The sequence below is a fragment of the Canis lupus genome, chromosome 32 (genome assembly GCF_011100685.1).
Source record: "Canis lupus familiaris isolate Mischka breed German Shepherd chromosome 32, alternate assembly UU_Cfam_GSD_1.0, whole genome shotgun sequence".
NCBI lineage: Eukaryota > Metazoa > Chordata > Mammalia > Carnivora > Canidae > Canis > Canis lupus.
Genome location: NC_049253.1, coordinates 4,218,279 through 4,244,539, shown reverse-complemented (window position 1 = coordinate 4,244,539; position 26,261 = coordinate 4,218,279). Strand labels below are relative to the sequence as shown.

General features: G+C 34.0%; 1 pseudogene; it reads left to right on the top strand.

The window, feature by feature from the left end:
• Positions 1–12,093: 12,093 nt before the first annotated feature.
• On the top strand, positions 12,094–13,217 carry LOC100687188 (annotated as a pseudogene).
• The last annotated feature ends 13,044 nt before the right edge of the window (positions 13,218–26,261 follow it).

Sequence of the window (26,261 nt, the reverse complement as noted above, 5' to 3'; positions counted from 1 at the left end):
AAAACTATAGCCAAATTTTTAAGAAGAATTGAAAGTTGTTATAATTTGAGATTGTTATTTATATTGAAAGGAGTTTCTCCAGCTTTGCCAGTTTCTCCCAAAATATTTGGATATGTGTATGTACTCATGTTTGAGTTCATACAGGATGTTGTCAGGTGAGTACAATGGAGGAAAAGGGGTCAAGTTAAATGTATTTTCAAAGGGATGATTTTATTTGTGGGACACTGAGTCTAAATGAAGAATAAATATGGAAAATGTTATTAGAAAGTTGAGAATTTGGGACACTTGGGGGGCTCAGTGGTTGAGCATCTGCCTTTGGCTCAGGGAGTGATACTGGGATCTGGGATCGAGTCCCACATTGGGCTCCCTGTGAGGGGCCTAGTTCTCCCTCTGTCTATGTCTCTGCCTCTCTCTCTCTCTCTTTGTGTCTCTCATGAATAAATAAATAAATCTTTTTTAAAAAGTTGAGAATTTAATGGATTGAGGGAACTGAGAAAATATTTTAAAAATTGTGGTTAATGTATTTGAGTAGCTGAGACAGAAAAATGTTTTTCGTTTCAGTTTTAGAAGCTGAAGTTTGAGAGTTTTGTGTAATAGAATCTGGGTGATGATAAATTCAAAGGTGTTTAGAGTCCAGAAAAGTTGAAGGCAATATACTAGTAATGAAGAAGAGGTCTAGAGAGAGAGAGAGAGAGAGAGAGAGAGAGAGAGAGTGAGACTATGAAACCAAAATCAATTAAAATAAATTTAAATTCTTTCAAATTATGAAAAACATAAATGACTATTTCTAGTTATATGACTTGAGTGTATAAAACTTCCCCACAAATCAAATAATTATCATTATCATCATGCTTTCCAAAAAGAGACAAATCTTTTGTGAAACCATGTTCCTATAGTTGTAATCTCTTTCCAATCATTTATAAGTAACCACGCTAAACATCTTAACTTGTAGTTAATTTTAATGGCCACATAAATCATCTGAACTACAACAGTAAAGCCTATTTTAATGTCTCTAAGATGTTTAAGTTTAATTTTGTAATATAGGCAGTTTTATATTCAATAAATAGCATTGTTTAGTTGTTCATACTTGGCCAGTGTAGTAGGACCTATGTGTAAATAACTAAAGAAATATTTTTTAATCTAAAATTGAAAACCACTAATATAAATAATTGGAAAAGTATCTCAAATCAAAAATACTTCAGCATAATTCCATTAGGCAATAGTATTAATTAGGTTTAAGGTGTCACATCTGTATTTGCTTTTCCCATAGGAAATTATAATGCTTATTGCACCAGCTGAGTAGAAAAGTCATTGAAAACACTATTTCTTGCCTTGAGTTAAAGAAAACTTACATTATCATTCAACAGTTTAAAAAAGTCCCCTACTCATCTTCAAATTTAAAGCACATTTTGAGATATAATCTAGTTTGTATTTATTATAGGATTTTTGTCATGTTTTATCATACAAAATTTCCTTTATTTGATTTGTACAATATGTCACAAAATTTTCAGATTTCCAATTTTCTATACTGTATTATACTCTTTCCAAAATATCATTTTAAAATGCATGAGACAAATTTTTAAAATATATGCATTTCCATTTTAATGTGACATTTAGATACATAGGATTTGATTTATTTAAATTTTTCATCTTGGTGTTTTAATTTGGTTTTGTGTGTTTATGTTAAAACAATTGCTGTCAGCAATAATTGATTTGAATGACAGTATGGTTCCTTGAGAGCCCTGGTTATCAGATCCTGATTACATCAAATGAATGTCTTACATACTCAGGAGTGCCACAAGGGGAGTTATGGATTTAAACAGGTGTAATAAGATTGACTGCTAGAATTTTTTCTCATTCTCAGTTATCTTCTATTGTATTTTACTCAATCATTGAAAGTAATAGGCATGGAACATTTGCCCTGTGTTCCACTTTTTAAATCTCACCTTTCTAGCAAAATGAGTTGGCAAACAAGCGCAGAAATAGGTAACTGTGGGTCTAATTTGGGGAGAGTAGCTCTCCAGTCATAAATTATAATTTTACAAGCACTATGAGGAGAATATAACATTGTGAATATTAAACTGGAGTGATTTCAAATAGGAAGTCTTAAAAACTTCCTAATATTGGGATCCCTGGGTGGCTCAGCGGTTTAGCACCTGACTTTGGCCCAGGGCGGGATCCTTGGAGACCCGGGATCGAGTCCCGCGTCGGGCACCTGGTGCATAGAGCCTGCTTCTTCCTCTGCATATGTCTCTGCCTCTTTCTCTCTCTCTCTCTCTCTCTCTCTCTGTGACTATCATAAATTAAAAAAAATACTTCCTAATGTTTCTGTGAATTTTTGAAGATTTTGTATCTTTAAATTCTCCTCAGACTCCGGGTATCTGCTTCCATTTGTTTAGTCACTGCCTTGATTCTTATTAATCCAGGTATCAAAGCTCCTTGTTCAATCTACCCCCAAACCACCCATACATATTTTTATATTGAGTGCGACAACATTTACTAAAATCCAGGGAAGCAAGACAGCAAAAAACGGAACAATGGATATCGTTGGAAACATGCCTAATAGAATTTGTTTCTACCATAGAACATCTCTCATTGACCATTTGTGTACATTTCCTCTTGTTTTGCTCCTTCCTTCTCTATTTTTCTTTCTTTTTCATCTTCAACAGAAGCATAAAATATATTTTCCCTCATCGGTCTTGATTGTCAGTTTAGCTGTTCTTCTCTATTCTGTTGACTGTTACATTTATTAATTTATTTATTTGAGAGATAGTGAGAGAAAGAGAGCAAACATAAGCAGCAGGGGTAGAGAGAGAGGGCAGGAGAGTCTTAAGCAGACTACCTGCTGAGTGTGTGGCCTGAAGTGGGGCTCAGTCTCAGAACCCTGAGATCATGACCTGAGCTGAAACCAAGGGTCAGACACTTAACTGACTGTACCACTCAGCATCTCCTTTATTAACTTATTTTTTTTAATATTTATTTTAGTGAGGGCAGAGGGAGAGGGAGAGAGAGAATCTCAATCAGACTCCCCAGTGAGTGAGGCTGAATTCCACCACCCTGAGAATGAGACCTGAGCTGAAATCAAGACTCAGATACTTAACTGAGCCACTCAGGTACCCCTGTTACATCTATTTAAATCTTCATAGTTTTCCTCCTGTATTAGTTTCTGATTGCTGTCATAACAAATTATTATAACCTATTGGCTTAAAACGGTATAAATTTATACTCTCACAATTTGAAGACTAGAAATCCCAAATCAAGGTGTTTGCAGGACCATGTTTCCTCTGAAGCCTTTAAGGGATATTTCTTCCTTGTCTCTTGTAGCTTCTGGTAGTTTCAGAGATTCATTGACTTGTAGCTGCATAACTCCAATACTTTCTTCTATCTTCACATGACCTTCTCTTTTTCCTGTGTTTTGTGTCTTCTCTCTTTTATCTCTTATAAAAGCACTCATTATTATGTTGAGGGCCATAAAATCACTTGATTGAGGGTACTTGAGTAATCCAGGGTGGCCTTAAGATTTTTAACTTAATTAGACTTTCAAAGATTCTTTTTTTCCAAATAAAGTCCTACTCACAGTTTCAAAGGATTAGGAAATAGACCTATCTTGTGAAGACTATTATTCAACCCACTATGCTGCCTATCCAAAATGCATATTCAAGGGACTGCTTGGGAGATTTTTTCTTCCTTAATAAGTATCTATGTCAGCTAAAGATTCATGTCATACAGACTTTTCACTCCTTTACCATAATTCAGGTGGGTGAAGTCAGGGAAATGTGGACTTCTTTAAGACCAGTCTGTGGTTAGGGCAAATGTGTGAAAATAGAAGCAACCATGGGAGATTTTACAAGGATTTGATTGTTATGCAATTATTGCATAAAAATTGTTTGCAATTCTGAATTTCATAATCACTTTAAATTTTAATACTGAATACTGCTTGGGACTCCTGGGTGGCTCAATGGTTGAGCATCTGCCTTCAGCCCAGGGCGTGATCCTGGGGTCTCAGGATCGAGTTCCACGTTGGGCTCCCTGCATAGGGCCTGCTTGTCTCTCTGCTTGTGTCTCTGCCTCTCTCTCTCTGTGTCTCTCATGAATAAGTAAATAATTTTTTTAAAAAAATCCATTAAAAAATACTGAATACTGCTCAATTGTATATTAGTTTTTTTTTTAAAATCACTTATGTGCTTCTAAAATATCTGATTCAGTTTTTGCTTTGCTCTTTCATTGTAGTAAGGGAATTCAAAATAACCTACCTGCTAATGTACAGAAGTTAGGTTAATATTGAGAAGCTCTGCAACAAATGGGGGATCCCAATAATCTACTCAAGTGATCCCCCCCTTTTTTTTGCTCGCTCTCCTCCTGGTAGGCAGAGAAGGGATGTTATGACAACAGGGCAGCAAGTCTGTGATCCCATCTGAAGGTCATTTAGCTGTGGCTAAGGAATTCACAATGTTTAGATAAATAAATATTGTCAACAATGAGGATCTTGCTATTGGATATACTGGTTTGAGTGAATAAAAAACGATAAAATTTAATTAGATCAGCTGTTCAAAAAGTGCATTCATCTTGCCTATTATCTCAGAGAGACCTGCCAGTGTGTACCTGACAGCTGCTCTAGCTCCACTTTGCAGGAGATGGGAATGTAGTACTAGGCACAGGAGTGGTTGAGGCACCAAAATGGTAGGACAAATGTGGTGCATACATGGGGAGAATAAAGTGTGTCCTTGGCCCCAGACAATTACTGGGAAGCATCTATCTCTTCACTTGGCTAGTAGTTATATGAGTGTATTCAGTTTGTCACAATTCATCAAGTGGTATACTTACTTGTGAACTTATCTTTATGAATATTAGTAAAATGTTAAAAAGAAATTCAAGTGTTTTCAAGTAAATGTTATTCTTTTGCTTAGGGCTTTTATTGTCTTCTGAATAGAATTCTTTGTAAGTTTCATGACAAACCATTTTGATATTTTTAAAATCAAAGCCAACTTCCCTGTCAATGACATAGAATCATTTATCACTTTTCTTGTAGAATTACTGTCTTTTAAAAAGTTAAGATATCAACCTAGTAGCAATAATATCTACTTACATTCAGATAATAGTTTCTAGTACCATTATTCAATGAAAGGAACCAGGGCTCTTTGGAAAATTACTGATCATAGGATGGGGAAAGAAATATACAAGATGAGCCTGAAGAATCTTTTAGTACCAGAAAATAAAGAGGTACACACACACACACACACCATGAGGAGGATATATCAAAGGAACATGGAAGCCAACTGTAAGAGCTCCCCATGGCCAAAACTGGAACAAAATAAATAAAGTAATATCATAATGCAAAGATAAAATAAGAGTACTTGGGTGACTCAGTTGGTTAAGCATCTGCCTTCTGCTCAGGTCATGATCTCAAGGTCCTGGGATCAAGCCCTGCATCAGGGTCCGCATCCAGACTCCTCAGAGGGGAGTCTGTTTGTCCTTCTGTTCCTCCCCCTGCTCCTGCTCTTGCACTCTCTCTCTCAAATAAATAAATAAAATATCTTAAAAAACAAAGAATAAAATAGATATCTATGAATCCATGCAAATATAAATCAATTATTGAATGAATAAATAAGGAAGAAGAGACCCATATTCTGAACAGAAGAATTCTCAATAATGTATGTAATCTCCGTGTCCTCAAGGAAGTGGGACATAATCCCACACCCTTCTTCCAAAGAGTACATCATGGAGAGAGAGTTAAAAACAGTAAATTTACAGTGGAGAAACCTGGCAAACATTATCTCAGCTGGGTGATGAAGGTTTATATCATTACTGACAAACTGATAGGAAGTGGTAAGATGACACTTTATCTCTATGATCTTCCTCCCTCAAACCTACAAGCCCAGTCTAATCATGAGGATAATGCCAGAAAAATCCAGAGACCTTCTCAAAATACCCTTAGGGTTAGGTCATGATCTCAAAACAAGCAAAGTCTGAATAATTGTCATAGTCCATAAGAACCTAAAGAATCATGACAAGTAAATGTAATGTGATAACTTGTTTGGTATTCTGGAACAGAAAGAAGGCATTGGGTAAATCTAGAGAAAACTGAATAAAAGATGTACGTTAGTTAATAATGTATCAATCAATACATTCACTGATAATGACACATACACCATATTAATGCAGTATGATGGTAATAAGAGAAACAAAATGTGGAGTATATGGAAACTTTCTGTACTATTTTTGTATTTTTCTGCAAATTTAAAACTATTAGAAAATAATAATTTATTTTTAAAAGTTAAAATTTAAGATGTGTAGATAGACGAATAGTTATATGATAAGACAACTACAATAAATGACAAGGGTTGAACCTATATAGTAGGTATAAGGTTTTTCAGTATTCTGTTAACTTCACTGTCTATTTGAAACTTAAAAAATGAAAGGAAATAATTAGGATTAGGATAAGAGTCAAACTCAATAATTTATACCAAGTAAGTATTCTATAACCATTAAAATATTTTCACATTAGGAAATAGAGGCTCTTTCTAATGCTTTCCAAAACATTTTCCAAGGTTTTTGTTTGTTTGTTTGTTGTTGTTGTTGTTGTTTTTAGATGACCTTTTATACATAGCCTAATGCCATGTACTCATTCCCAAGTATTTATTAAACATTTGATGAATTCATATCAACTTTAGGCCTTTTAGTTTCAGTTCTAGACTGTTATTTTTTAGTTGACAAATTCTGTCAAGTTTCCACACTTATACTAAACTTGTCTTATGAAATAAGTAACACTTCTAAACTAGAATATTTGATGAGTTCTATAAATCTAAACTTAAAGACTAAGTACTGAAGAGGATATTTTTCTTAGAAATCTTACAATTTGTTGCTACCATTTTCTGTGTTAAATAGGCATATGCATATGTATATTCAAACAGTTATCACAGTTTTAAATATTTTTGAAGTTCTATACAGAATTTAAACACGTAAAATGTGTGATGACAATTGAGAAATTTTCTTTTTATTTATTACTATGAAATCAGAAGCAAAATTGTTCCTTCTGGAATTTATAAATAAATATAAAAAAGCTGTACAAATTTAGACAATGTTGATAATCAAATGGTATGTTACTTTAATTTCACTTTCATGGGAGTGCAATTCTAAAATAGATGAAACATAGGGCCACCTGCGTGGTTCATTTGGTTGAGCATCTGTCTCTTGATTTTGGCTCAGGTCATGATCTCAGGGTCATGTGATCAGGCTCTGTGCTCAGTGGGGAGTCCACTTGAGATTCCCCCCCCCTTTTCCTCTGATTCATATTCTCTCTCTCTCTCTAAATAAATAAATATATAAGATCGGTGGAATGCAAAGAAGCAAGTTTATAACAAGTCTTAATAGTTTTTGAGAATTTCAGGTGAAGAGGAGAGATATAAAATAACTTCATGTTCAATGATTGAACACACTGGGATCCAACTGATTCCTCTAATTTGTTGGACAAAATAATTGTTGAAATAGCTTCACAAATTCTAAGTGTGGGATTAAAAAAGAAATTGCTATAATGAGGAGATATCTCTCTCCCTCTCTATCTATCTATCTATCTATCTATCTATCTATCTATCTATCTATCATCTATCTATCACCAAAACGGAAATCAGAAGAGAAAATAGGCAAAACAGACTTCATGAATAACAACAACAAAAAAGTACATCAAAAGATACTATCAACACAGTAAAAAGGTAACCCACAAAAAGAGTAAAAAATATTTGTGAATCATGTATTTGATAAGGAAGGGATCAATTCTAGAATATATACAAAAAATCCTAAAATTCAACAACAACAAAAATTAAAGAAAATTAAAAATGGGCAAAGGCCTGGATAGACATTTCTCTAAAAAAATCATCAAATGGCCATAAGCACATGAAAATATTCTCATCACTAATCATTAGGGAAATGGAAATTAAAACTATGAAATGCCTCTTCACACACACTAAGATGACTACTATCAAAAAAGAAAACAAAACAAAACACAGAAAACAACAAATGTCAATGAGATATGGAGAAATTGAAACAAGTGCGTGCTGGTGGAAATATAAAGTAGTATAGTGGATATAATTTTCATGATTTTTGTTTCTGGTGTCATATCCAAGAAATTACTATCAAATCCAATGCCATGAAGCCTCGTCCTGCTTTCTTCTAAGATTTTATTGTTTTAGATCTTACATTTAAGTCATAGATTCTTTTGAGTATGCAGTGTTAGGTAAGGGTCCAACTTCATCTTGTATAGCTAAAAAAAGAAAGACAAAAGTGTCCCTTAAAAAGTCACAATTTTTTTCAAAGGGCATCTAGATGGCTTAGTCAGTTAAGTGTCAGCCTTCAGCATAGGTCATGATTTCAGGGTCTGGGATTGAGTGCCACATTGAGCTCCCCACTTAGAGGAGACTTTGCTTCTCCCTCTTCCTCTGTTCCTCCTTCCCACTCATGCTCTCTCTTGGGCTCTGTCTCTCTCTCTCTCTCAAATTAATAAATAAATTAATTAACTCCTTAAAAAGATTTAAAAAGTCACAAAATTTTTCACATTGAGAGGGTAATTTTATATTTTTATTACTATATATTTAATGCTATCTTATGACATATAATAGATTAGTTCTAAATGAAAAATTAGCTGGTCTCATTTATAAGTATTTTGTTTAATAAGGTAACAACTGCAAGTCATGGCATTTATTTTTGGCTTATTTGAACTATATGCAACTTTAGATGTTCAATTAAAGCCTTTTTTAAAAATAAGGTTGACTTTCTTTTTAAGATTTTATTTATTCATGAGAGATACATATAGAGAGACAGAGACATAGGCAGAGGACATAGCTACTCAGGTGCCCCCAAACCTTTTTTTTTTTTTTTTTTAAGATTTTATTTATTTAGTTGGGAGAGGGAGAGAATACAGAGGGAAAGTAAGAGAGAGAGACAAGCAGACTCTTCACTGAGTAGAGAGCCCTGAGATCCTGACCTGAGCCAAAGGCAGATGCTTAACTGACTGAGCCACCCAGGTACCCCTTCCAATTAAAACCCTTATGAAAATCAACAGTTTCCTCCACTCTATAATGTTGATTTTGTTTAACTTCAGTTTATTAGATACTTCATACGATACTCATGTTTAGTAGACTAAAATGACATAACTCAAAATTACTCTTTATTTGGGGCATCTGGATGGCTCAGTGGTTGAATACCTGCCTTTGGCTCAGGTTATGATGCCAGGGTCCTGGGATCAAGTCCTGCACCTGCCTGCTTCTCTCTCTGCCTATGTTTCTGCCTCTTTCTGTGTGTCTCTCATGAATAAATAAAATAAAATATTTTTAAAAATTACTCTTCTTGTTTATTTCTATAGGTTAATTAAAATAATAGAAAAACAAAGAAGTGAGTGAGACAAAATTTATTATTAGGTGATATTAACATTTTTTTTTTTTAAGAAGAACATTGATTTAGAAGTCAGGAGACTTGGAATAGTCATCTAGATTTTACAGAGTAAACTTTTGTGATTGTAGAAAAGCCACTGGACTTCCTGTGCTTCATATGCTTCAGTTAAATCATTTGCATAATTAGAGACTTGCATCAAGAAAATGCCTATAATTTTCTCTAAAATTCATTCTATTGATAAAGGCGTTTTTATTAAAAGAATATACTAGATGCTATCATTTATAATCTCAAAGAACTCTCTTCATCCATCATGCAAGTCACCTCCAGCTAGTGATTAGAGTCAAGGTTGTAAGTAGTATATAATTCACCATGTCTTAATATTCAAATAGCCAAAGGCTATTGCAGGTGCTAGGCATCAAAGTACTAAATATGGGTCAGCATAAAGTTGTGAATAAAATATATTTTCATTAGAACAAATTAGTAGAGGTTTTGTGAAACAAATAAAAATGTTTATGAGAATATGTATTAGGAAGGAATCCAATCTGTTTAGAAGAAAATAATCAGATTTTTTGCAAATGATTACTTTGGGAAAAATCTCTTCATTTACTCCATGACAACAGATATACTTTTAATATTTGAGCCAAAACAGTTAATTAAAGAAGGACAGTAGCATAGTTAAAGGTGTCCTAGCCATCATTATATTATTTTTAGGTTATGTATATATACACACATGCATTTATTTATTTTTTTATTTGTTTAAAGATTTTATTTATTCATGAGAGACACATAGAGAGAAAAGGAGAAACACAGGCAGAGGGAGAAGCAGACTCCTCACAGGGAGCCCGATATGGGACTCAATCCCAGGACTCCAGGATCACGGAAGCAGATACTCAACCACTGAGGCACCCAGACATCCCTATACGCATGCATTTAAACATAAAGTAATTAGAAAAACAAGCTGTACAAATGTATTTTGATTCACACATTATGACTAAAAGGACATTTAGTTATTCCAGCTCTCTAGAATTTCATATATATATATATATATATATATATATATATATATAGCCACTCAGTATATATATATATACATATATGCCTGAGAAAGGCATTGCTTTGTACCAGTCTGGTCCAAACAGACCCCCCTTGGGTCTACAGGTAATTTTATAAAAGATATATTTTTAAAGATATATATTTATTCATGAGAGAGAGAGAGAGGCAGAGGGAGAAGCAGGCTCCAAGCAGGGAGCCTAATATGGGACTTGATCCTGGGACTCCGGGATCATGCCCTGGGTGAAAGGCAGACGCTCAACCCCGGAGCCACCCAGGAGTTTCAAGATGTTTTTGTTGTTGTTGTTGAATTGTATGCTTAACTTGAACATATCAGAGTCACATTTCATTTATATTGAGAAAAGGGAAGTGGAGTTACTTCTACAGAGCATGAACTAGGAGAAAGAACAAGTACTAGTTCTATTTTTTTGTCATACAGTTTTTACGTGTGAGTAGTTATGACTATAAATTTAAAAGGGGGTGGGGTGATTTGGTGATGGGCACTGAGGGGGCACTTGACAGGATGAGCACTGGGTGTTATACTATATGTTGGAAATTGAACTCCAGTAAAAATATGTTTTAAAAATTTATGAACACTACTTATCCTTCTTCTCTGAACATAAACTTAATAATTATGTTGGATCTCTGCTAAATACAAGGGGCTTTATTAAATTTTTAGTATCTTGGGGGAAGGTAGGGATGGATGGACTCATTCAACACTAGTATGAAAAACTTCCATTAAAAAAAATTATTGGGGGGATCCCTGGGTGGCGCAGCGGTTTGGCGCCTGCCTTTGGCCCAGGGCGCGATCCTGGAGACTCGGGATCGAGTCCCACGTCGGGCTCCCGGTGCATGGAGCCTGCTTCTCTCTCTTCCTGTGTTTCTGCCTCTCTCTGTTTGTGTCTTATGAATAAATAAATAAAATCTTTAAAAAAAATAAAAATTAAAAATAAAAATAAATAAAATTACATTTAAAAAATCGTTAAAGGGGCAGCCCCGGTGGCGCAGCAGGTTTAGCACTGCCTGCAGCCCGGGGTGTGATCCTGGAGACCTGGGATCGAGTCCCACATCGGGTTCCCTGCATGGAGCCTGCTTCTCCCCCTGCCTGTGTCTCTGCCTCTCTCTCTCTCTCTCTCTGTGTCTCTATAAATAAATAAATAAAAATATAAAAAAATAAATAAAAAATAAAAAATCGTTAAGGTAGTCAGCCTGAGGGAAAGTTCTACATACATGGGAACCAAAAGGTGGAATAAAATATAAGCAAGTGAGATGGGAATGGCTCAAGGGAGAACCTGGGGAAAGCTGAAGTGTTTGATCTATGTAAAGATCTTAATAGGAATTTTAAGTTGATGAGGCCAAAAGATTGAATAAACTCTCTCTGGGAACCTCCTACCATTTACTTGGTCACTTCATTGCCTTATATTCATTTCAAGACAGCTTAGTAATTAAATAAAAGAAGAATGAGTACCTTGGAATCATAATTAATAATCACCTTTAATTTATTTATGAATAATATTATGTATCAGTTCAGGTTGGCCATAGTGTCCAGGTCTGTGCTCAAACATTATTTTGGATTTCTGGATGATCCTTTGCCTGGGATTAATATTTAAATCTGGTGGGGGTGTGGGGGCACCTGGGGAACAGCAGTGAGTGGAAGCCATGGCCAAGGGCTTTCCTGGCTCCAACATAACTGCTGTGGGCCCCATTTTCTGGCGGTCCCAGAAGTTTGAGATAATTGTTGCTGCTGCCACCACCCACGTGGTCATCTCCTCCTCCTCTTGGACCAAGCTGGTCTCCATACTGCCACCTCCTCCTGGGCTGGGCTTGCAATGTTTTGTACCCTCTTCAAATTGCTCCTTGTGCTGGCACCTTCTCATTCATCTCGTACACTGTACATGGTGTAGAAACCAAGATGTTCAACCAAGTGATCTTCTGAGAAGCTAGACAGTCACTCTGGGAGCTGGGACACAGCCTCAGGACTACAGGGGAATGCACAGCTAGAAGGTTGGCTTTCACAAGTACAGTATACAAAAGACTTGCTAGGGCCATTATTGTTCCCCATGAAGGATATATGTACTGTGCATCTTGTGCTGCTCATGCTTATTACCAGGAGAACATTCTGCCTACAGGCCTTCTCATCATAGGCCTCTTTCTAAGTGTCCACTTTCCACTTTCCACTTTCCAGTGTGACTATATATATATATATATACATATATAAAACCTCTATATGACTATTATATTGATCAAAAGATTTATGGAGAATTATGGAAGATAGGAATGTTTGAATGAATATCTCTGCAGACAGATGAAGATGAACACAGCATTGAAATGCATTTGCCATATGTTATAAAGCCATGGAAAGCCATGAAGATGAGTTTACCATTATTCTTGTTTTGGTTGGAGCTCTGAGTGACTCAAAAGGACAGGAATTTGGAAAACTCTTCAGTAAATATCTAGCAGCTCCTCATAATATCTTTGTCATTTCTTCTGATTTCTACCAGAGATATTAGTTTCCCTTATAGTTACTATGATGAATCCCAGGAGGAGATTTATAGATCTTTTGAATATCTAGATAAAATGGGTATAAATATTATAGGACAGTTAGACCTTGTATCTTTTAGAGATTACTTGAAGAAATACCATAATGCTGTATGTGGAAGACATCCCATTGAGTGTTATTAAATGCTATCACAGAACTCCAAAAGAGTGCCCAGTCAAGCCAGTGTAAAAACTGGCAAGATGGTTCAGTGAGTTATGTAGCAAGGTTGCTCAAGGCCCAGTGAAGCTCTGAATCCTCAAGGATGCCACCTGCACTTATTCATTCTCTGCCCTTACCACGGTCCTGGTTTGAGGAGATTCTGAAACCTCAAACCAATAGAACTTTCTTCTCTTTTCTTTTTTTTTTTTTCAGATTTTATTTATTTATTTTAGAGACAGAGACAGAGACAGCATGATCAGGAGCAGAAGCAGAGGAAGAGGGATAAGCGAACTTCTTGCTGAGCACAAAGCCCAATGCAGGACTCAATCCCTCAACCCTGGAGATCCTGACCTGAGCTGGAATCAAGAATGGGATGTCTAGCCAACTAAGCCACTCAGGCATCCTTCTTCTCCTCTTTTCTAATAGATGTCTTTCCTTAATTTCAATTCATTAAAAATGCTTTATAGTGAAGAGAGGATGGCATCAAAATATTTTGATCAAAAAAGAAGGCAGGGGTGACTGGGTAGTTAAAAGTCAGTTAAGTGTGGACTCTTAATTTCCCTTCAAGTAATGATCTCAGGATCATGAGATCGATCAAGCCCCAGGTCAGGCCCTGTGCAGTACAGAGTCTGCTTGAAATTCTCTCTTTCCCTCCTCCTCTACCCCTTCCCCACTCTCCCTTTCTCTAAATAAATAAATAAATCTTTAAAAAGTGGCAATGTAAAGGTCCAGTCGTGGCAAACGGTTTTCTGAAAGTGACTTGTAAAGCGTTTATCGTATCGCAAATTTGCACTCTTTGTAGAGTTGTGCACATATATTTCACTTTCAGAATAGTTTTGCAAATTGTACACAAGCAAGAAGGGTGAAAGCTTTTTAATAAAGAAATTGCTTTTATAAATGATCTTTATTGGAGTAAAATAATTGACTTGTTATAGTCAATTATTATCTATGTTGTACAACAGATGCCTTCTATTCTTGTTACTAGTAAAGGGCTACACAACTCAAAAATAATTTTAAATCTGTGGACTTTGAGTAAACAGATTGCCTTCCATAATGTGGGTGCCCCTCATCCAATCAGGTAAAGTCTCACAAAGAACAAATAATTTACCTCCCCTGAACAAAACAGAATTCTGCTGACAGATGTCCTTCAGAATTTAACTACAACATAGGCTTTTCCCTGAATCTCCACCTTTATGGCCTTCAGAACCAAATTGCACATTTTGGTCTTACCATGCTCCATAATCATATGAGACAATTTGTGAAAATAAATCTTATTTATATTCACATCCTGTTCTGTTTCTCTGGAGGATGATGATAAATAAAGCATGTATTTATAAGTTAAGTTCATAAGGCAATTCATTATTTTATATATCAGTGTTCTTTCTAAATATTAGTAACTGTTGATGGACATTGGTATAAGGGTAATTTCTTAGCTTCTATTGAAAAACTCCAAGTACTTTTTCAAACGCATTGGTATATCACTTTTAAGACTTCCAAGTATTAAAAATATACAAATATACATTATATTCCTCATGTATTACAATATGGTCAGACAAAGGAGTTAAGCAATGAAAAAGTAAGCATTTTGGGACAAGGCAATCATAAACTTAGATTTTGATATTTAGAATTTGAGGTCACATTTCTGACTTCCAGGTCGGTGATCGGTCTACATTATTATACTGTATTGTACTATTTCTCTCAGTTTAATTTTACTAGTGAAGTTGGATATAAATTATTCTCTGTGGAAAAAAAAATCTGTGCTATTTAATCTTAGTGGCTATTTAAACTATTTTTAGAGAATTGCCTAAAGTTTCTAGATTTTCTCATATAGTTCCTTACAATGAAATGTACCTTTCAGAAATGTTCAATAATCTCTTTAATACTATACTATTTAGTGCATTAATGAGCACTTTAATCATGCAATTTTAATTCTTTTCATCTCTGGTAATGATCTTATTACCTATATCCATATTAATGAATTCTTCCTAGTAATGATCTACTTTATGGGCCATTTAAATTTAAGGATGTATAATATATTTTCAATATGTCTTTAATACAGAGCTTTTAAGTTTTTTCATAATAAATTAATTTATTCAGCTGTACTAGTTAACCTTTGAATTGGTTTCCAAAGGTTTTCTATAGGAATGACTACATAATAATCAGTTTGGGATGAAAATGCATATATTTCCTTGGAAGTACTAGTTTATTTATATAGTTACAGAGGAAATTCTTTTCTTCAAAGATGGCACAGAGTGATCAGACTCTCAATGTGGATTTATACTAGTAGAGTCCAACCAGTCACCTATTGAAAGGGAGTTACATTAGAACTATTGATATTCTTCCAACATTTCTATCATTAAATTTAATATTTTCTATTTTATTAAATTATATTTAAATCATAGATATGAAACAAGATAAATAATAAAGAGCAAAGGAAAATGTTGCTGTTTTAAGCATGAAATTATTACAGAATGTATGAGATTTTTAGATTACCAATTATTTGAATTGTATGAATATCTAGAACTTTGAACTTTATTTGTAATTGGTTTAACATTGGTAATGTAATCATTTATACACCTTATGACTAAATACTAAATAATATGTATCATTTTTACATCTCATGACTAAATAATATGTATCTTTCCCTCAATTCTGATTCAAATGTGCTGGGTTGAGTATAACACAAAGTTTAAGGAAATCAGTGACATTGTTACCACTTTTCGTCATAGTGTCTCTTTTGAACAGAGATACTAAAGTTTAAGTATAATCTCTTCTTCATAGAAAGTTAGACTTGTGGGCAGCCCTCCTGGCTCAGCGGTTTGGCGCCGCCTTGGGCCTGGGGTGTGATCCTGGAGACCTGGGATCAAGTCCCATGTCAGGCTCCCTGCATGGAGCCTGCTTCTCTCCCTCTCCCTTTGATTCTCTCCCTCTCCCTCTGCCTCTCTCTCTCTCTCTCTCTCTCTCTCTCTCTGCCATGAATAAATAAATAAAAAATCTTAAAAAAAAAAAAGTTAGACTTGTGCCACACTGTCAAATCCCAAGAAGTGAAAACTATTTTTTACCTAGAGTTCAGGCTGATTCTAATTCAATTTCTGTCAACAGAAGACATTTTGTGTACCTCACATAAAGGTTCTATTTTTTCCCATGATGAATCTATTTGACTCCCCACCTTTCTGTTGTTAAAGTCAGTTTAAACTTACCATTACTATAACCCAAGTTATAGTATACTATAACCAAGTCCTTAATTGACTTGATGTTTGTGCAGCTGATTTTAAATCTATTTAGAATAATAGTTTACTTGTGACAATTCATATTAACTTCTCTGACAACTCTGTGGCTTTTGTATAATGGTAAAAGGGCCCAATCGAAATAAATTTTCTCTCTGATCCAAGCCCTTGGGCTAATGTGATGTTCTAAAAGACACTTTTGTGATTTGTGTGGCAATTACAATTGTGAGTATCCTGACTCTTTTTTCTAATCAAATTCCATCATTAGAGATAGAAAGATAATATTAGATCAATACATATTTGTAGATTTACTTTAAAAAAAACACCAAATTCAAAGAAATCTAATAATAAATATTAACTGAATATTGATGAATAGTGGTGCTAATTATCTTATTTCATTTCCTTTATCTAAATGTTCTTCTGGTTAGGTCTTTTTCTTTTCTTTTTTCTCACTTGCTTACTAATCCATCCTGATCAAATTCTGATTGGCCCCCAAAATAATAAAGCTGAATCATGCCTTAATTACCTGTCAGAGATTCTTTTTTTTTTAAAGATTTATTTATTTATTTGAGAGAGAGTGACCAGGACCAGGAGAGGCCGAGGATGGGACCAAGAGAATCTCAAGCAGACTGTAAGATCAACTCAGAGCCCAATGTGGGGCTTCGTCTTCAGGACCCTGAGATTATGACCTGAGCCAAATGCTTAAATGACTGAATGACCCAGACACCTAGAGGTGTTACTGATTCTAACCCCAATTTGTAACTACTTTGCTATGACCCAGTGATGGCCACTAAAATCTTTAATCATTCATATAATGGTTAATTTTATGTGTCAGTTTGACTGAATCACTGGGTTGCCAGGTATCTGACTGGACATTACTTCTGGGTATGTTTGTGAGGGTGTTTGTATATGCATTTATCATTTGAACTAGTGAACTGAGTAGAGCAGATTGCTTTACCCACTGTGAGTAGTTATCATTGAATTCACTGAAAACCTGAATAACTCTGGTCAGAGTAAGAGAGAATTTTCTCTCTCAGCCTGATTGTGTAAGCTGGAAGTCAGTTCTCCCTTGCCTTTTGACTGGGACTCTCTGGGACAAATTTGGACATAAGGTCACCATAATTGTAGGCTATTATAACAGCTTTTATATGGGGAAAAGAGGAGTCATTGCAGAGTTTTGAGCTGCGAGTTACATGATCTAACGAGCTTTTTTAAATAGCTGCCACACAATAAATATTATTTGAATAAATGATAGATTACTCTGGACGCTGAGTTGTTACTAAACTCTAAGGGCGGGGTGATGGTGGTGTAGATATGAAAGCAGTAGAGCAGTTAGGATGGTAAATCAGGTAAAAGACTCTGCTGGGACAATAGTTATAGCTATGGAAAAGGTGAAACATGGTTAAATTTTGGATTTTGAAGGTAGGACCTGAAATATTTCTTAAATAATTGGATAAGATACAAGAGAGAAGAGCCATAAATATGTCCAGGATCTTAGGTCTAAGGAGACCATTAAATGGTATTGTAGACCTAAAAGGTTTGTGAAACAAATATCAGAAGTTTCATTTGAAATTTTTATTAGCCAAGTGGAGGTGTTGAGTAGGGAGTTAGATAACTTCTGTCTCTGGTTAGATATATACTGAAATTAAAGATAATAATAACTTGGAGTTGATATGGAGTGGTTTATAAAAGCCATGAGACTAAATGAGATTACCATTCTGTAAGTAGAGAAGAAGATCACGTATCAAGAGCTTTCCATATTTTTTATTCAGTAATTATTTGTTATGTCAAAAAAGAAATAATGTGCAAAAATATATTTATTAAGAAACCACATAAGTGATCAGAAATTCATAGTGTGATAATCATTGCAAGATAAATAAAAAAGGCATCCATTTTTTTCTGAGACCACATTTGATGCTCTCTTTCTTAACAGGTATTTTTCCTCATGGTACAAATTCCATTTACTTATCATATATAATTTATTTTAGTTTTAAAAATTTATTTGTAAGATTAAATGTGCTTAGTCTTGTGCTGCAACCATTTTTTTCTCATAATTATTCTTCATTTTAAGAAATGTAGAAAGGCATACAACTGGAAAGATATGAACAACTATAAGAAAAAAAAAACATTCAAGTGTCTACAAAATTGTTAGACCCTTTATATATAATGGGCAATTGAGGGTTAAATGTGTAATTAGCTTCCAAAATTCTTACTGAACATGAATTGTAAACTTGAATTCCAGTTAAGCACTCTGATTCAAAGTTCAAACTTTCTTCTTCCAAATCAAAATCACCTCCCCAATTATTTCCTATTAAAAATAAATCACTCCTTCCTCTCCTTCATCAATAATCCCTGGCTTAATCCAGGACCTCAGGCAGCCTTGGTGGTTTAGTGGTTTAGCGCCGCTGTCAGCCCCGGATACCCGGGATTGAGTCCCACATTGGTCGCCCTGCATGGAGCCTGCTTCTCCGTCTACCTGTGTCTCTGCCTCTCTCTCTCTCTCTCTCTCTCTCTCTCTCTCTCTCCCTCTCTCTCTCGTGTGTGTGTCTCTCATGAATAAATAAATAACATCTTTTTTTAAAAAATCCAGGATCTCTGCATTTCTCATGTATATTTTGCAAACTGTTACTTGACTTTTCTCCAGTTTTCCTTATTGTGGTCTCTCCCATTCCTTCATCTAAATTGTACCAGAGAAGTGTGTTTGTAATGTGTTACAGACTTTCCATCCTCCTATTTAAAATTTCCCTTTCCTGCAGAATAAAATACAACTATATTTGTAGGATGTAAAAGATTCTTTGGTTGTAGCTAAATTTTAATATCATTTTTTCTATTCTGTTATCCATTTTTTATTGTGACACATTGTATTAGTTTTAGGTGTAGAACATAATGATTTGAAAAATGTATATATTATAAAATTATTACCACAATAAGTCTAAAATCCATCAGATATAATTACACATTTTTTCTTGTGATGATAATTTTAAAAATCTACTCTTTTAGCAACTTTCAAATATGCAATATAGTATTGTTTACTATAGTCACCATGCTGTACAGTACATCTTCAAGACTTATTTGTCTTATAACTGGAAGTTCATACCTTTTAAGCCCCTTAGCAATTTTACCCATCCCTCATGTACTTGCCTATGGCAACCAGCAATCTATTCTCTGTACCTATGAATTCAGTTTTTATGGATTTTTAAAATTAGATTCCACATATAGGTGAGATTATATAGTATTTTTCTTTCTCTCTCTGACTTATTTTTCTTAGCATAATATTCTGAAGGTCCATCCATGTTGTTTCAAATGGCAAGATTTACTTTGTGTGTGTGTCTAAATTATATGCATATATATACTATTATAAAAATTATATTATATTATTGTAAATTACATATATCACATTTTTTATCTGTTCATCCATTGATGGACACTTTGGTGTTTCCATGTCTTGGCTACTTTAAATAATTCTGTAATGAACATGGAGGCACAGATATCTCTTCAAAATATCGACTTTTTCTTCTAATAAATACTTAAGAAGTAGAAGTGCTAGATCATATGATAGTTTTATTTTTAATTTTTAAAGAAACCTCCATACTGTTTTCCATATAGCTGCACCAATTTACATTCCCATCAACAGTACACAAATGTGTCCTTTTCTCCATATCCCCTCCAACACTCATTATTTCTTGTCCTTTTGGGTAATAGCCATTCTAACAGATGAGAGTTGATATCTCACTGTGCTTAGGATTTGCATTTTCCTGAGGATCAGTAATGTTGAGAATCTTTTCATGCTTCTGTTGGTCATTTGAATGTCTTCTTTGGAAAAATGTCTATTCAGGACCTCTACCCATTTCGTAATCAGATTGTTTGAGGGGTTTTTTTCCTATCAATTTGTATGTATATATTTTGAATTTTAGCCCCTTATCACATATATGATTTAAAAATATTTTTTCCCATCCCGAAGTTACTTCATTGTTTCCTTCACTAGGCAGAGCTTCTTAGTTTGATGTAGTCCTATGTGTTTATGTTTAGGTAATCTATTCTCAATTGAAATTGTGTATGGTATAAGGTAGTAGCCCAAATATATATCATTGGCTTCTTTGTCATAAATTAATTTGAACATTTTTATGTGAGTTCATTTCTGGGTTCTCTATTATATTTCATTGATTTATGTGTCTCTTTTTATGCTGGTACTATACTATTTTGATTGCTATAGCTTTGTAATATAGTTTTAATCAGAAATGTGATGCCATTAGCTCTGTTCTTTCTCAGAATTTCTTTGGCTATCCAGGGTCTTTTGTGGTTCCATAGAATTTTAGGATTATTTGTTTTATTTCTGTGAAAAACTCCATTGGAATTTTGATAGGGATTGCATTGATTGAATCTGCAGATTGTTTTTGGTTGTATGGACATTGACAACATAAATTCTCCCAATACATGAGCATGGAATATCTTTCTATTTATTTGTGTCTTCTTCAGTTTCTTCCCTCAATATCCTGTGGTTATCAGTATATGAGTTTTCCACCTCCCTAGTTAAATGTATTTCTAAGTATTTTATTCTTTTTGATGCATTTGCAAATGGTTTTGCTTTCTCAATTTCTCTTTATAAAAATTTGTAATTAGTATATAGAAACACAACTGGTTGTTGTGTATTTTGTATTCAGCAAATTTGCCGAATCTACTTATTATTTTTAATATATTTTTATGGATTCTTTAGGATTTTCTCTACATATCATATAATCTACACATTTTAGTATCATTTTTTTCCACTGGGTTACCCATTTTTAATTTATGGTTCACTAAACCATTTGTAGTTACTTATATTGGCATTTATCTTTATATTTTCCATCCTCTTATATTATGAACTTTTTCTGATACGTTAAGCTTTACTCTTCAAGACAAGACCTTTTCTAAAATCCTTCCCTGGGGATCCCTGGCTGGCTCAGTGGTTTAGCGCCTGCCTTTGGCTCAGGGCGCGATCCTGGAATCCCGGAATCGAGTCCTGCATCGTGCTCCCTGCATGGAGCCTGCTTCACCCTCCTCCTGTGTCTCTGCCTCTCTCTCTCTATGTCTATCATAAATAAATAAGTAAATCTTTAAAAAAAAATAAAGTCCTTCCCTGATGCCACCTCTCTCTAAAGTGCCAAGTTAGCTAAATCCTATATGCATATGTTCTATATATACTGAGTATAGTTATGCATTACTTTTTACTTTTTAAATTTTCATATGTACATGTTTCATTTATTTAACTGATTACAAGTTTCTCAAAGTCCTAACTTCTCTATTTCTGCAGCTGAGTACATGAAGAACACTTAACATAGTTTCTTTCAACTAAAAAATTTGCTGAAAGCTTAGAAACCATTAATCATGAACTTTAAAGCTTTGTAATCACTATGTTTAATCTAAACTTCTGTATTTCCTGCTTTCAATAAACAATGTAATTTTACATGCCAAAAAAAAAAAAAAACAAAAAAACAAGAAAGGAAAGATGCTGAGAGGGACCTATTTAGAGATATGAAGCCAACACAAAAAGAATAAATGAGGATCCCTGGGTGGTGCAGCGGTTTGGCGCCTGCCTTTGGCCCAGGGCACGATCCTGGAGACCCGGGATCGAATCCCACGTCGGGCTCCCGGTGCATGGAGCCTGCTTCTCCCTCTGCCTATGTCTCTGCCTCTCTCTCTCTCTCTCTCTCTCTCTCTGTGACTATCATAAATAAATGAAATTTTTTAAAAAAGGATAAATGACAATAATGATATACTAAAGCAAGGTTAAAGCAAAACATTTAAAAATTGAAACCAAAACACGTTTCATAGAGTACAGAAGAACACAGCTACCTGATATATCCAGATAGATCTAGAAATTCATTCTAAATATCTGGCAATAAAATGTTTAGCAATCTATTTAACATATCTTTCATGAGTCACTAAGGCATATTACATCAATAAAAATATGAAAATCTAGGGGTGCCTGGGTGGCTCACTCAGTTAAGCATCTGTCTTTGGCTCACGTCATGGTCCCAGTGTCCTGGAATAGAGCCCCTGTGGGGCTGCCTGATTGGGGAAGAGTCTGCTTCTTCCTCATTACTCTCCCCCACTCCACTCGTGCTCTCTCTCTCTCCTCAAATAAATAAAGTATTTAAAATAAATGAAAAACTATATTTTTATTTATTCTTGAGGACTAGTCTCATCTTTCAAAACTGTTATCCTTTTATTTCTAAATTTTCCATGTATATAATAAAATAAATTGAGGCAGCCTATTTTTAAAATAGTAAGCTATATGATTTGTAAATAAAAAATTAAAAGCCATGGAAAAATGCAATTGACCAAAACCTAACTATTTTTTTTAAAGATTTTATTTATTTATTCATGACAGACACAGAGAGAGAGAGAGAGGCAGAGACATAGGTAGAAAGAGAAGCAGGCTCCATGAAGGGAGCCTGACATGGGACTTACGTTATGGTACTGTATATACTTGGCTGTATAGTGTGTGTCATGTGTGAAGTTAAAAAAGTTCAACTGTGTGTCTGTACATGTACTGACTTGTAAAACATGATATACAGAAAAAGTACACTAATATAGCAATTTAATAAGTAAATTATACAGAAAAGTGTAGAAAGTAGTCTTCTATTCAATCATGATGGATTTTAAATTTAAACTTCTTATTGAAAAATAAGGTATCAATTCAGTAACCTTTTACATTAGTAGGCAAAATGTGAATTTTATACAAATATTCATGTACACATATATGTATATATGTGAATGTATACATAAGCTTATATATTCATATACATTGAAAATAAGTGTCACTTTAAATTTTATAAAATTTATTTTATCATGTAAAATGAGAACATAGCTTTAAATTATAAGATGTGTTGTAGAAAATTTTTAAAAATTCTAAAATTTTTATACAGTGTGTAATTTAGCTCAGTATTGAAATTCATGAGTCCTTGTGGTGAAATTAGTCTTTTACAATAATTACTAGACATATTTGAAAAAGAAATTGATATAATGGTTACAAAAAGAAGTTTTTATCATCTCTTAAAAAATCTTTTGCTATTCAGACAATTTTTTACCAAATTCTTACTAAAATGTATTTATCTTCATAAAGATATATATATATTTCATATTTGTCAGAAAATATTCTTAGATCCTAACTTAAACATCAGTTACCTACTGATTGTCTTTTTATTGTATGTTTTTCTAAGTTTTGAATTGTATGCTGAAACAATAGATAATGTAAAGTATGTCAAAATTTTACAAAAGGCGAGCCCCAAACAAAACTTGGAAGTATTTAGGTTCTCTTTCTGTCTTTCTCTCTCTCATCATTATTTTAATTAAAAAAGCAATATTTAATACTATGTCAGAATCTACTCTAGCAGAACATTTAATACTGTAGCAGGACCTATAATTCAATACAGAGAAATTATGATAATATATTAAAATCAGCTTTATATTATTAACAATATTTTCCTCTTCTTCCTCTGGCCTGGACATTTCCTGGACTTCTGGTGAATTTTCCATAAGCAACCCATTCTGTCAACTGGTTGGATTTATCTAACAGCAGCTAAAATAAATCTATTTAATTTGCCTTATACAGCATCTAATTAAAGATACTAGTAATAGGACTTCAAGGAGCAGGTTGAGGACACACTGTAGTATTAACTTCAATCATGTCCTCAGGGTCTTGAACTCATAAGACTCTGAATAAATCCTGGGGAAACAGGGAGGTGTTATTTTACACAGCAAGGAAGTAGATTATCAGCCTATTAGCCATTGCAACCCAAGCAAGGGACCTTAGATTGACTTATTTATCTTTGTTGACATGGCCAATAATTAGAGTGAATGGTGTATGGGCAAAGGTGCAACTCATCCCCAAAAGAAATATAGTCCACGGGCCAGTCATTTCTACATATAAACAAATAACCCAAAAGCATACAACAAATCACTTCAATTTATTGAATTCATTTGAATCACCTTTACATTGGTTTGTTTAAGCCTCCTGGGCAGTGTCACCAAGCAGTTGTATGATCAATACCCATACCCAGCATAAGCCCATCTTATGTAGGTAACAGGAGACCTATGCATTTGAATCAATCAGATTGGAATAAATCTGTGCCAGTCATTGTGGTTGTATACCTTATAGGGGAAGCCACATTTGGAATTTGTCATGGTGGTGTTGGACACAGGAAAATAGAACTGACCATGTGTACATGAGTTATTGTGTTGTCATAGCATGTGGATGAGAATGAATAGCCAAGCACTTTAGGTTGCCAGCCACTACTGTTCCCTGACTCAGACAGATTTTATGCTTGTTTTTCGAGGCTGCAGTGCTGAATCTAGGGGGCAAACTCTTACAGAGAAAGAAGTGGAGGAAATATTACCCAGTTGAATTAATGGAACTCAGTATAATCTTGAAAATAAATTCAAAGATAGCACAAGAAAAGATAGTTCATGAATAAGTATGCAAATTTCTTAACAAAATATTCACAAAACATAAAATACACCATAATCAAGATGAGTATATCTTAAAATTATAATCATGATTTAACATTAGAAAACCTTTGAATATCATCTATTTAAGTAAATTATGAAAAATCTGATCATGACAGATGCTATCAAAACCTCAATCAAATTCCACCTCCAAGCATGATTAAACCCCCACTGCTTTGTTTAACATAGTATAGGAAGACTTCATATGCAGTCTGATGCTGCATTCACTATTTCAGTGGCCGCTTTCTGTTTTTAATCTAGTACCACATAGTTTATCAAAGTGGCTTTATAGTATATCTTAATACATATAAGGAACCACCTAACATTTTTAAAGATTTGCTTAGCTCTAGATAACCCCACTTCTACATACAAATTTTACAGTTAACTGGTCAAAGTCTTCAAAAATACAAATGAAAATTTTAAGAGGATTAAAATTATTTATTAATCAATTTGGAGAGAATTGACAGCTTTACAAAATTTTGTTTTCCTATCCAAGATTATAGAATGTTTATTTAGATAATAATTTTATCTCTTATTTGAAATTTTATTTTTGGAGGATGCACTGTGTATTTTTGTTTGAATTTATTGGATTTTAAATTAAAATGTTTCTTGGTCATTAACAATATCTTAAATTCTTATTTTATTTTTAAAGTATTATTGTAGAGACTTTTTATCATTTTCTATACATTTTGAGTAATGGCTAGCTTGATTAAATATTATTAAATTTAATAGTTATTTGATTTTAGCTTATTTGATTCCTAACATCTACACTCTTTTTATCTTTATATTTTATTTTATTCTTTCACTTCATCTTTATTTTCCTTCATATAAGAGCCATTGAAATTAAATGAGGAGGCCTAGGGTCAATCATTTTGATCTCAAAACCCAAGTGGTAGCTAAACAGATTAATAGCAATATAGTATATAATTTCTCTTATAAATAACAATATAGATATATGTTTGAAGTGTTGAGGTAAGTTATAAAAAGAATATTCCAGAAGACTAAATACAATATACCATTTTATAAGGCTCACAGCAAAACCAAACAATAATTCCTTCTTTATACAATTTATATGACAAAATTTTACCTTAAAAATTAACACAAATGAAAAAAGTGTACTTCAGTGTGAGAAGGCAGGGTTTGTAATTAGATAGTTTCTATTTTTATTAAGATGCTAATTTGGGGATTAGGGGGATTCTACTTACAGGTCATTTAGTATGGCTTACTTAACATAGAAGTATGTGGCAAACATTTTGTATGTAATAAATACTATAGCCTGGAGTAAAGGGAAGTAAAAATCAAGTTACCTTCTTAAATCTCTTTCGCGGCACATGCCGATTCCCTCATTACAGCAGGCAATGAGGAAAATGATAAAAATGAAAATTTAACCCTGGAAGAATAACCTGTAAATAGCC